The sequence below is a fragment of the Pleurodeles waltl genome, chromosome 7, assembly GCF_031143425.1.
Source record: "Pleurodeles waltl isolate 20211129_DDA chromosome 7, aPleWal1.hap1.20221129, whole genome shotgun sequence".
NCBI lineage: Eukaryota > Metazoa > Chordata > Amphibia > Caudata > Salamandridae > Pleurodeles > Pleurodeles waltl.
The window spans coordinates 101,636,326-101,649,614 of record NC_090446.1 but is presented as its reverse complement, the minus strand read 5'-3'; the positions used below and the strand labels follow the sequence as shown (position 1 = coordinate 101,649,614).

At 46.7% G+C, this 13,289-nt stretch overlaps 1 long non-coding RNA gene across 1 annotated transcript in view; it reads right to left on the bottom strand.

Moving 5' to 3' along the window:
- Window positions 1-13,289, bottom strand: part of LOC138247207 (uncharacterized) — a 301,890-nt gene that overhangs the window by 136,971 nt on the left and 151,630 nt on the right. Inside the window, exon 2 of the long non-coding RNA XR_011194363.1 lies at window positions 5,812-5,889. This is a non-coding gene — a long non-coding RNA (uncharacterized lncRNA). The remainder of the gene's footprint in view (window positions 1-5,811; window positions 5,890-13,289) is intronic.

The following is a 13,289-nucleotide window of genomic DNA, read 5'->3' as shown; positions in this document are numbered from 1 at the left end:
AGACCACGCCTAGAGTTCAGTGATACCATTGTTGACCTCATAGCCCCCCACTCACTCGCTTCCAGCAACCACATCCTCCCTAGCGAACTCAACTTCCACTTCAATGATTCCAGTGACCACAACACCTCAACACTACTCGAGAACCTGGACACAATCGGGCTCAAGCAACTGGTCACCTCACTGACGCACACCGCCGGACATACTCTCAACCCCATTTTCTCTGACAGCAGTGTCATCTTCAGCGACACGACCCCACTACACTGGACCAACCACCACTGTATTCATTTTCCATCTCCATGGCCGCAGCGCAAACCCACTCAACATGCCCGGCCTACAGAAAATGGAACCAGATCTCAGAGGAGCAAGTCACTAGCACCCTCAGCAACTCTTCACTCCTGACGCAACAGATGACAACACCTCAGCCTGCAACCTCCACAAATGGATCTTCAACTGCTCCGACACCCTAGCCCCTCTCCGGACGGCTACAGGGAAACAGTCCTCCAGGAAAGCCAGTTGGTTCACCTCTGCACTCCAGGAATCAAAGCGTTCATGCAGAAGGCTGAAAAAGAAGTGGAGAAGCAGAAAATCCCCCCAAGGCCTGGCCACCTTCAAAGCCGCCACAAGACCCCATCACAGCCTCATCAGGTCCTCCAGGAAATGTGCCTTGAAGGACTGTATCAACTCCGCCACGCACAACACCAAAGAGCTCTACAACGTCATCAAATAATTTGCCAAAGTACAACCCAAGACCACAGACATCCCTCCATCGCAGGATCTCTGCGACAGACTGGCCACCTTCTTCCACCGGAAGTTTAAAGACATCTATGACAGTTCCGGACCCCAAGACTCTCTGAGCCCACCAACAACATCCCTGCCAGGACCAGGACCAGCCAAACCCCCATGACACCTGCATGCCTGGACCCCCCTCACGATGGATGATACCGACTTCATCATGAGCAGCATCCAATCAGGAGCCCCAGCGACCCCTGCCCAGTACATCTTCAACAAGGCCAGTGCCCCGATCGTGCCCAAACTCTGCAAGACTATCAACTGCGCCCTAAAATCAGCAGCCTACCCCAAGGACTGGAAACACGCCGAGACTGACCTCAAGAACTACTGCCCCATTTCACTGCTACTCTTCCCAGGTAAAGTCACCGTGAAAGCAATCAACTCTCAGCTACTCCAACACATCGAGGACAACAACATCCTGGATGTCTCCCAATCAGGATTCAGAACCAATCACAGTACTGAAACCGCCCTGCTGGCAGCCATTGATGGCATCAACTCCCTCCTTGATCGCGGACAAACAGCAGCCCTCATACTACTGGATCTCTGAGCCGCCTTCGATACAGTGTCTCACCGTACACTATGCACCAGACTCCATGCTGCAGCCATATGCGGCAAGGCCATTTGATGGATACACTCCTTCCTGACAGGCAGAACACAGAAAGTCAGGCTCCCGCACCTATCAGGACCCACTGACATCAGCTGTGGAGTACCCCAAGGATCATTGCTGAGCCCCACACTGTTCAACTTCTACATGATTCCATTCGCCCCCATCATCAGGAACTATGGCATGAATCTCGTCTCCTACACTGATGACACCCAGCTTATATTCTGCCTGACTGATAACCCCTCAAGAGCCATGAATAACTTAAGAGATGGGATGGAAGCAGCCACCACCTGGATGAGGGAGAGCTGCCTAAAGCTGAACTCTGACAAAACCGAAATCCTCATCTGGGGATCTTTGCCGTCAGCTTGGGATGGCTCTTGGTGGCCGTCTACACTCGGCAAGCCCCCCGCCGCTACAGACCATGCTAGAAACCTCGGTGTCATCCTCGACTCAACGCTCAGCATTACCAGGCAGCTCAACTCTGTCACCTCCATTTGCTTCCACACCCTCCGACTCGTCCGAAAGGTCTTGAGATGGATACCAGCCGACTGCTGGAAAACCATGACACACGCCCTAATCACAGACAGACTTGACTATGGCAACGACCTTTATGCTGGAACTTCCAAGAAGAACCTGATCAAGCTGCAAGAAATTCAGAACATCGCCGCCAGACTCATCTTAGACATCCCCCACAGAGAACGCATCACAGAACACCTGAAGAACCTCTATTGGCTCACCATGGAGAAGAGGAACAACTTCAAACTCCTTGTACACGCCTACAGAGCCCACCACGACAGCAGACCCATCTACCTCCACCACTGCCTCACCTAGTACTACCCTTCCAGACCTTTCCCTCATCCCAGAAGTTGCTCACCAACATACCCCGCATAAAGAAGTCCACAGCTGGAGGAAGATCATTCTCACACCTGGCAGCTAATGGTTACACCTTACCACCGCACCTCAAACATTTGCGATCACTGCATCAGTTCAGGAAGGACCTCAATATCTGGCTCTTCAACTGATCTCCTAGGACACCCCCTAGTGCCTTGAGACCCTATGGGTGAGTAGTGCACTCTAGAAATGATTGATTGATAAGGTAAGGCACAGTTACTCAAAGAGTAATATTTGGGAATCTGGCCCATGACTTGCTGCCATGCCACTGCTCCTCATGACTTTTGTCAGGCAAGTGATGTGCACGGCTGACTCCATCAGTGCATAGGGACATATGACAGCAGCGTGTATTTGTAGTAGTGCCATGATGGAGTTTTGTGAATATCTGTTACCTGTACTAACTGTATTGCCCAGTAAGGAGGAGTAAGGGTGACAAGGTAAGAGTGGATTGCAAGGGCCAACCTAAGGCTACAGATAAAAATACATTAGGAATGGGTGGTTGGGTCCTGAAATCAGCAATTGTGGGCTACATTTTGCATCTATTGACAAGGTGCCTTAGGTGGTGTAGATTTAGAACGCGTCCAGCCAGTACCAGCTCAATGTATTGATTATTCCTATGTGCTTGCTGCATGAATAAATTACCCTGGTGGCCTCAACCACCATGATGTTTTGTCAACTTTCCCGGTGCACTTTTCTGTGGCGCAGATTGCAATTTGGCTAAAATGATTATGGAGCAACTAAACTGGGAGCTTTGGAGGTGCCTCTGCCATGATCAAGTCACTGCTTTTTGTAGAAATCTGCTGGAGCCTGGGTGTGTAGATTTAATGTGGCCAGTTTTCTCCTCTGTTATAAGGAGATGAGGTCATTTTGGGTATGACACTGCTTCCTCTTTCTCAGTCTTGATATGATTCACTGGCATAACTTTCCACCTGCATCAACGGCGCCATAGGCAAAAGAGGCGGGCAGTGGGACCTCAGCTAGTTTTACCCCCGGGCCAATCATAATGTTCCTTCCTGCTGAAGTAACTGTGGTGGCTAAACCTCCACACCTGAGTTGGTGGAAACTTACCTTTGTTCTACTTTTCACTTTGCTTGCTGCCATGAACTTGATCATACAAAGTTCTACCTTTGCTGCTGCTACAGGACTATGATGAAACTCAACCCCATCATCACTGGAGCTGAAAGTAAGGGCCTGTTTTACCTGTTACCATCAGACTTGTCTATGTACATTAGCTCTGGACACATGCATTAAAAAAAATACTTGTAAGCAATAGTACAAAAATGTCCAATGTATGTGTGTGTAATGTAAAAGTGTAAGGAATGTAAAGAAACACATCTCTATATTTTGTTAACTTTTACCACGTTGGTCCAAATTGCCTTCTTGCTAATTTACACCCACACAAAAAGTCACATTAATCCAAATTCAAAATGTGTTCCTACAGGTGTGTTGAATCATTTTACCTAAACTACCAAATCAGATACATATACATTACACATTATTGTAACTACATAATATAATTAATTTTGGTGGAAGTGTCCATTAACATGATGAACACCAAAATGAACATATCCATTGCAAATGTTCATCACTAATGTATGCACTATACAAATATTTCAAAAATAAAAGCTGTTTTTGTCACTGTCAGAAATGTAATTAAGTTCATGTTACTATCATATGCATTAATAACATTGTCATCAATTAATTACTATTTATTTAACAATAAAATATATATGCTGCTGTTGCAAAGTACAAAGGGAACACAGGTTGATCCTGCGAAAAACACACACACTTTGGATGCACATATCTTGTACGAAGACAACTTGCACAGTGACTGAATGGACGTTTATGGGACTGCTTAAAGTCTTGTTTTTTGCTGACTGTTGCCACCTAGGCAATATGTGCTGCTTACTTTGCTCAGACCACATGTAAGTCGACCCATAGCATACTCACCTCGCTTCACATTTCCAAAATCCTCATTTTGTGTCGTGTATAAAGCTGTTGACGTGTCTCATCATTGTAGAAAGGACTTTTTGTAGCACACAACTTAAAGTTGGTTGAGACATGCCACGAATTACTGACACAGTGTATTTGAAGGATCCTGTTGTCACAAAATTGTGACCCACCATGATTTTGACTATGGGTGTTGTTGGTGTGAGATTCCTATTGTGAGACAGGAGGTCTGGCTCTAGTTGATAACATGAATCAATAATAGTTTGCCTATTCAATCTGTTTTATATGATTATATCCCGTTCTTCCATGGTGTCAAGGTCTGGAACTGTAAATAAAATAAATGACACAGACTATTTTGTTTGTGCATGTGTTGTAATTTTTTCTTCTTAAATTTGACAAACTATTCTTACTTACTAATGTTTGGAATAAATATATTATGATTTGTGATGTTTGTTATATATTGCTTTTTTGAACATGGGAGAAACATTACCTCAATATAAAATGTTTTACTAAAACATGTTTTGATTATTTACATTTATAAAATGTAATGATGGAAGGAATAAATAAAAACTTGGGAACCACAAGAAATACAACACGAGTCTTTGACTTTGTGTTTATATAAATTATTTTACAAACACAAATAAACTGATACAGGATCAAAACCAAGTAATATAGTGGAAAAATAAAGGTCAATCATGATGATGTGAAACTAATATTTGGAGGCGAAAAGTTCAATTTGCAAAATAAAACTCAACTGGCATCTAAAAGGCAAATGTGTCCAGAATCTAGTCCACTGAGTGAATGATAGTCACACACTGGAGGAAATTCGATTTTTCGTCTCTTTCTGGTGGTGGTGGAGTTCTTGCCATCCTCTCCTGGTAGTCCAGATGAATGTTCCCCTCCTGAGAGGCGTGGGCTCCACCCATGCAGTGGCTGAGGTGGTTACAAGTGTTTCTGTTTGTGGCAGGGCCTCTCTTTCTGTGGCTTGGGCAGGAGTAGGGAGCCCAGATGTCGTAGGGTCATACCAATGTCTGGATGTTGCTGGGAAAGCCCTGCACAGATGGTGGTAAATGTCAAACTCCACCCTGGTCATGGAGATCAAATTTGAGTTTAGAGTCTGCATCTCTACATTGTGCTCCCTCTGCAACTACATAATGACCCAGAACTCTGTAAGGACCTGGCCCATTATGTATTGCTACTGATGTAAGGATCCCAAGACTTTCTCAGTGGTGGTCTGGGTGACGGTTATCCCAGTGCCCTCACTTTGCTGGCCCACGGATTCCCTGCCACGTACCCTACCCTCACTACCCTGTGCTCTTGAGCCAGTGTGCCCCACCCCGCTTGGTCCTGGCTGAACCGGAGGTGGTGGTGGTGTGGGCTCAACTGCAGCTAGGACTGGAGGGCACAAGATTTGGGCGATGTTCTTTTGGACACAGGAGGTAGAGGTGTCCATTGGCTGAGGCATTGTAACATTTGCAGTGGCAGGATAGTTGTGGCTGATTGAGACTCACTGGAGCTGTCTGCCCAGACATATCAGATGTCCCAGGCTGCTACACATCATCTGGTTTTGCACTTACTCACTGAAGGCTTGATCGTGGTCTGGAGTGAGGTATCCTCAGTGGCAGATGTTTGTCCACGTACTCTGGGTGTAGGACCTAATATGAATTACAAGAAAACAAATTGTAAAAGTCTGGATTATGCATCAAATGTGTATTGAGTTACAAATGAAGCACAACAAAGTTGACAAATTATAATATGTTTAGACTTTTTGGTGTTTTTTTGATTATTACCCAGACATTATAAATGAAAACAAATGCAAAGGCCAAAACAATAGGCATGTGAAGAAATGTCCTGGGAAAAAAAGAGTTCTTAGGAAGTGTACATGAATGATACCACATATTGAACTCTGCTCATTACAGAGGAGGAATTAGACGTTAATCATTGCAAGGCCTAGCAGGTTAAAATTCAGACTATTATACACCTTAGTAGGATTAATGCCATTGGTCATCATATGAACTTTGAAGGTATTATCATTGCTACTTATATTCTGCATACAACATGACATGTTATAAATTCTTTAAGTCAACATACTTTGAGTTGTGAAACCAATTACATAACTTCAATGAACTGACAAGAAAGTGACAACATACACAATTACATGTAATAATCCATTTTTTATTCATTGCATAAAATGTGGTTTGAGATATGCCTGACATTTTGACTTCTGTTCATATATATGTAAGAAAAGCAAGAATGATGCACATCACATTGAAAACATATTTTCCATGTACAAAACACACATATTGCCCAGTAGCAAAACGGAGCGCGGGCACAATAATGCTACTAATTTGTTGATGACAATAAATTTGTGATTTTTGTAACTGTGTGCATATGTTTTACAAAGGTGGAAAACACATTGGCGGTCATTCTGACCCTGGCGGGCGGCAGTTGCCGCCCGCCTGGCGGGAATCGCCATTTGGCCGCTACGCGGTGAAAAGACCGCTGCCGGCATTCCAACCTTCCCGCTGGGCCGGCCGGCGCTACCCATGGTAGCGCTGGCCGGCCCAGCGGGAAGGAGGCCTGCCCTTGAAGCCGGCTCCGAATGGAGCCGGCGGTGTTGCGGGCGTGCGACGGGTGCAGTTGCACCCGTCGTGCTTTTCACTGTCTGCTAGGCAGACAGTGAAAAGCTTCATGGGGCCCTGTTAGGCTGGCGGGAAGGGGGTCAGAATCCCCATGGCAGCGCTGCTTGCAGCGCTGCCCTGGCGGATTCGCCCAGCTGGGGGAAAACCGTCGGGAAACCGCCGGTCCCGGTTTTCTGACCGCGGCTTTACCGCCGCGGTCAGAATGGGCATGGAAGCACCGCCTGCCTGTTGGCGGTGCTTCCGTCATTCGCGACCCTGGCGGTCAAAGACCGCCAGGGTGAGAATGACCCCCATTATGTGTATCTGACTTAAGAGCAAAAACTATATTTATGTTTAGTGAGACATACATACGTTTAACATACCAGTCTCCACTCCACCAGGGATTCCCGTTAAGCCTTCAAGGTTTAGGATCTACAAGACCGCCTCCTCCCAGGGAAAATGTTGTAAAGGGGGAGGCTGGGAGAACCACCACCAATCCTCTGGGCCTCCAGGTGACACTTGGAGGCCAGGGAACGCATTCTCCTCTCCAGGTAATTCCCCCTCTTCCTAATTTCCTACTGTGTGAGCAAGTTGTTTGCTACAGCATTTACTCTGTCAACTATTCTGGCCCACATCTGCCTTTTCTGAGATATCGTTGTATTTTGTACTTGGGCTCCAAACAATTGTAGCTCCATTCTAATGATTTTATCCTGACTGACAAGCCCCCCCCCTCTGTAAAACATGGATTTCTCCTCCCTGCCATTATGAGTAACTGAAAATAAATGAAATAGTGACCCACAAGTTCATGAAAACATGAAAAAAATGAACAGAGGGAGTGAAATAAATAAAATAACCTGGCTTCTGAGTGGCTAATACAGCAGCAAAATGGTGTTCTGCATTGGAATGACAAGGGGTCATGGTCTAAAAAGGAGTATGTTTTATTATGTGCTATGCAGGTTTTCACAACAGGCCGATATACATTAGGTGTGTGTTGCTGCCATCAATCCAATAGCCACAGCCATAATACAATGTAGAGTTCGTCCCACAATGGAATTGCTGCCGACAGATATCCACTACCAGAACAACACTAGCTGAACTGTGAAATCTAAATATGCTTGATGCATACTCACCACCCTGATGGTGTGCTGTTAGCCAGCATTGGAGTCTGCCGTGGCAGACTCCACTTTGTTGACATTGATGGAGGTTCAGCCGCCATACATCTAATTACGGCGGTCGGAGTACTTGAGACCGCCGTCATGCTGGGACAATGGAACTCCCGTCAAGATCTAAATCAGACCCTTAGTGTGTTGTAACACTAGTGCTGACACTTATGCATCCACTCTCCCACCTATTTAGGGCCTCTCCCCCCCCCCAGGAGCTACCTCTGGGAAACAATTTCTGACATAACGTCGGCAATGTGAGGTTTCAGAGGGATGACTGCCAAAATATAAGAGGTCCTTAAGGTTTTTCAATCATTAGTAATAATACTAACAGGGTGATAATACTAAATAGAACAGCTGTGGTGTTATTCATCCATTAATGTACTATAGGAATAATATACTGTCTAGTAGAAACATCAATGTTTTTATAATGCACTATTATTGCTATTCATTTAATAGTCCCAAAGTATGACTGTCTTGTGATTTTTTTTGTGAGGTTTAGAACTAGACAAGCTTGTATTATGGCTGCTAATTGTTTTCATGTTATGATTACAAATAAATAAAATTTACTTTAAAAATGTCCTTGGCTCAGATTTCGTACAGTTTGTGTTGGCTCTGTGAGACAATACAATATAGCTCTCTGCCTAAGGTCTTAAAAAGGGTAAGTAAACAGACACTGTCTTTTCTGCTGTGTTGCTACACAAGTGCCCACACAGACGTTTTGCAAATGTGAGCCCCAGTTTTAAAATTCCTGTACCCCACTTGCCACCAAACCCTTTATGGCCAAGATGGTGGAAACAAAACCTAGGTCTATCTCTGTGCCTTGATAGGCTGTGTGCCAGAGACAAGAGGAGGCCATATTGTTTGAATGGTGACTGAGAACCGACTCTCACTCTCACTGGCCCCTCACCTCCCAGTTATGAAACAGAGGAGAATAATTCCAAGGCGGCTTTGTTATGGAACTTACCGTTACCATCTCAATCTTGTGTATACACCAGACAACACTTGGCCAATATGGCACTGTACCAGTTATACCCAATTGTTTTGCTATTTGTTAACTTGAGACAGAAAGGCAGGGACATTATCACGAGTGGATAAGAGTGTTTATTCATCACTCCTCCCAGTAGACTTGCGTTTCTTTTCTTTGCTTTTCATATTGATAAGGACATTCTTCAAATTCACGTTTGTCATTTCCTTATAGACTTTCACCAACTGGGTTGCTAGGGCATGGAAAGAGCGTGTCCAACAGGTGGGTTGATGTTGTGGATCTAGAATGTGATGGGGACAGTAAAGGCAAGTTCTGGACTTTTATCCAATTGGCACATTTGACACTTGGAGAGAGAGCAATGTTTTTTTCTGCACTTTTCTTCAAAATTCTGGTTAATGCTTTAAAATTAAAAAGACAACTCAGAATTGCATGACCTGTCAAATCTCTGAAGGCCACCTGACTTGCAATGTAACTGCCTATAGCACTGCCATTCAACAGACATTAAGAGATCCAATTGGCCTTTCCCAGCTCATTCAACTTGCATTGAGCATCTGCTTAGTGAGAAATGTAGACCTAGGCAAAAGGAATTCACAAGGTCATTAAAAATGTTTCTTCAATGTATGAACAGTGAGGCTCACGCCCGCCACTCCTTGCCCTCTTCTGCAACTACGGCTTCAGGGGTGCTCATCAATACGTGGCATAGATTATGACGTCTCCAAATCCCCTGTGGCACACATGGCCTCCTAGTGGCCTACACACAGTGACAAAGAGACCTGAGCCAGGGACGCTATGGGGGACAGAGGCCTGCCAACCAACCACTCAGACGGGACATCAGAGGCAGACACTTACCCAGGGAGTTACCCATACAGGTGAACGGACCAGTAGAGGAGGGAACTGCCCACATCCTCCCCAACCCTATTCGGATGATGCGGTTGCTAGTCTGTGGACCCTGGTGCCCCACCTGGGTGAGGTATAGGGAGGGCACGGACGTCCTCCCCCATGCCTGCTGAGGAATGCCCTCTGTGCGTAACAAGACCCATGTCTCCTGAACACCAGAAGGTCTGAGCACGGGGCTTACCCTACCCACTATTGCTATACTACAGATTAAAGGAAAAACGGTCCTGTGATGGCCACCGGAAAATCTGGTGATAAATCCTCTGGCAAGCCAGCGAGACAGCTTCTCTTTTCTGAAGCCCTTCACCACTCGCGCCCGCCGGCCTCGGTTCACGAATCCCAGTCGATAATCTTGTTCGCTGCAACTGACAACCCAGATCAAGGCACTACCATGGACCGTATCCTCAAAGAAATAACAGCAATGGGTCGATGGTTGGAGGGGATGGACTCCAACATATCCACACTGGAGGCAGAAACCAAAACCATACACCTGGATATTGAAGGCTTCCAATTTAGAGTGTCTGACCTGGAACAGCATGTCCTTGCACTCGAGGACCATCTCAATACTGTACCTGACCGGGACTGGGAATTTCTCTTCCTCTGCAGCAAGCGCATAGACTTGGAGGACAGAAGCCGCAGCGACAATGTACATTTCTTTGGCTTCCCGGAGCACATTGAGGGGACAGATAATCAGGCATTTCTCAAAGAAACCCTCCCTACCCTAACGGGCATATCCTTTGAACCCCCCACTGGAGTTCTAAAGGGCACATCGCCTAGGGCCGTAGAGGGCAGAAGATTCACACTTGCCTCCTGCGCCACACACAGGCCCGGCAGCTCATCACAACTGCACGCTCCCAGGAACCGTTCCAAGCACATGGCTATGAGATCCATATTGCGGCGGACTTTTCCAAAGAGACAAATGAACGCCGCAAAGCATTTTTATCACTCCGCTGTCACCTATGCCAATTGGAGGTGAAATATGGACTCTTCGAACCACCCCGCATGTGGGTTACTGAAAACGGTCAATCTAAAGACTTCTACGACCCAGAAGACCTACGGCTTTATCTCGATGACCTGACACCCACGTCCATGGACATGACCCCCCAGACTCTGCCCGCTGATGTGACTCAGGACACCTCGGACACACTACTGATGCTCATCGCCTTGGAAGGACGACCCCCCCAGTGGCAGAGGGGCCCATCAAAGAGACAGAGATCAGACAAAACCCCTGAGACCCCATGATGACAGAGGCAAAGTGCTCTTGACTGTGGCGCACTATGGGGGCCTTCTGAGTCTGACAAGAGCAGGGAGCCACAGACAGTCCGGTTCGTGAGTACCACACCTGGCTCCAGCCGGGAGGCAAGAGCTCAGCCACCTGTCAACTTTATGTACTTGTTACTGCATGCATTCTGGGGCCCGTGGAGTTGTTTCCCACCTCATAGTTTCATTGTTTCACTGTTCTACCTCATTGTATTAATGCCTCGCTGTTCGCCTGTCCATATGCCTGTCCATATGCCTGTCCACACGCCTGTCCACAAGCTAGACCCATATTGGTTATTAGCTGTTTGCTATCTTGTCCTCTTGCCGTATTACTGTATTGTCATATGCCCATCCCACACTCTGTCCCTTCTTAATATCCTCCCACCTCCCCCTCTCCCCTTTACCTCTTCCCCTTCACCCTCCCTTTTTTCTCACCTGCTCCCTCCCCTCTTGGGACTAATTAGCTGCAGCGTTTGAAATGGATGGACTTGGTTTCCATAGTAGGTGACTGTCTGATACTGTCATCCCCATGCCCAAGTTCAGCTAGATCATACAGGGGAGGAACTATGACCTATGGTCGCAGTTATTGAACTTATACAAGCGCTCTCACTGTACGCCAGTCTAACGGCCCCTATTCCTGCTTCCCTACTATTGCCACAAAGACCAGGTCTCCACCGTAAATGTGGGGTAACGACCGGCTAAGTATAGGGCAACCTCTTTTTCCTGGTCCCAGTGGAGCAGCGGGTGGGTGTTACCCATCTGGACCAACTTGTAGTGAATGGAGACCTTAAATCCTTTGCGACACTACAGGAGGAATTTGGCCCTCTGAGGAATATGGCCCTCACTCTGACCGAGCATGGCGATATCTGCAACTTTGGCACTGCCTCTGCAGCCCTTTGGGGGCCCTCCCCTGGTCCCTCCAAACCTCCCCTGTCCTGTCTTACTTAAAAACTTGGGGGGTGCTCCAAAGGAGTTATGTTGGGTCTCTATAGAGTGCTCACCCACCATCTCTATTCGCAGCCCCTCCTTAAAACTCTACGAGCTAGACAGCAGCTCCACCTCCACACCATCTTTGAGGAAGAAGATTGGACAGACATTCTGAATGCCCTGCACAGGGGCATGCAAGAGGCCTGCATGAAATGTTGCCTCTTTAAAATAATTCATGACTGTTACAGGACCCCAGCTAAATTGTGCAAAATGCACCTTCTGCCACATGCCCACTGCTGGTGTTGTACTGAGATACGCTGCGATATAATACATATTCTCTGTGATTGCCCCTCGATACTCCCCCTTTGGGAGTCCATGAGAACCATTCTTAGCGGCTCCATTTCTCTCCGTCAACCACTTCCTACCTCCCTATGCTCCTCCATAATCAGGGGGACCTCCCTGACCTGTCAAGACCGCAACGTCGCCTTTTACATACCGCTCTTGCACTAGCCAAGATATGTATTCTCTGTCATTGGAGATCACCAACTCCGCCCACACCGGAAGAGTGGTTAGTGGCAAAGATGCAAACTGCAACGCATAAACGCATCATTCATAATTTACAGGACCAGACTGCCCTATTTACACAGACATGGGCACCCTTCCTCCCCGGAGCATCATAACTCGGAATGGTCTACTTATTTGCAGAACACTCATAAAAATGGTACGACCCATCCGTGGCAAATCTGCAGACATCGCACGGGCAAATTCATAGAACAAACCCACACAGCCACGCCTATCCTCCCTTTATTGAGGACTATTGCCCTCCACACAGTGTTATACCTTTCCGCCCTCTTCCATCCATCTCTATTTCTTTTCTGTGTATTCACTCACCTCTCCTCTAGCCCCACTGATGACCCCCCTTTCCTGCTATGACCTACTAGCCCCACTCCCCATCTTCCTCACCCCCCCTCCAATCATGGACCTCGGTGCTGGGTGCCCCTATTATTATGATTCTCCTTTCCATTCCCTCCTCCCTTCTCCTTCCCTCCTCCACATCTCATGCTTTTTATTGCTTCTCTAGATCTAGCTCTCCTTCTACTCTACCATACTCTTGCCTGATTTCTCCTCCTACCTCAGCCTTATCTCCTTGTCATTCTCCCTACATATTTATCCAAACTCGAGACAGCCTCGAGAAGCACTGTGGT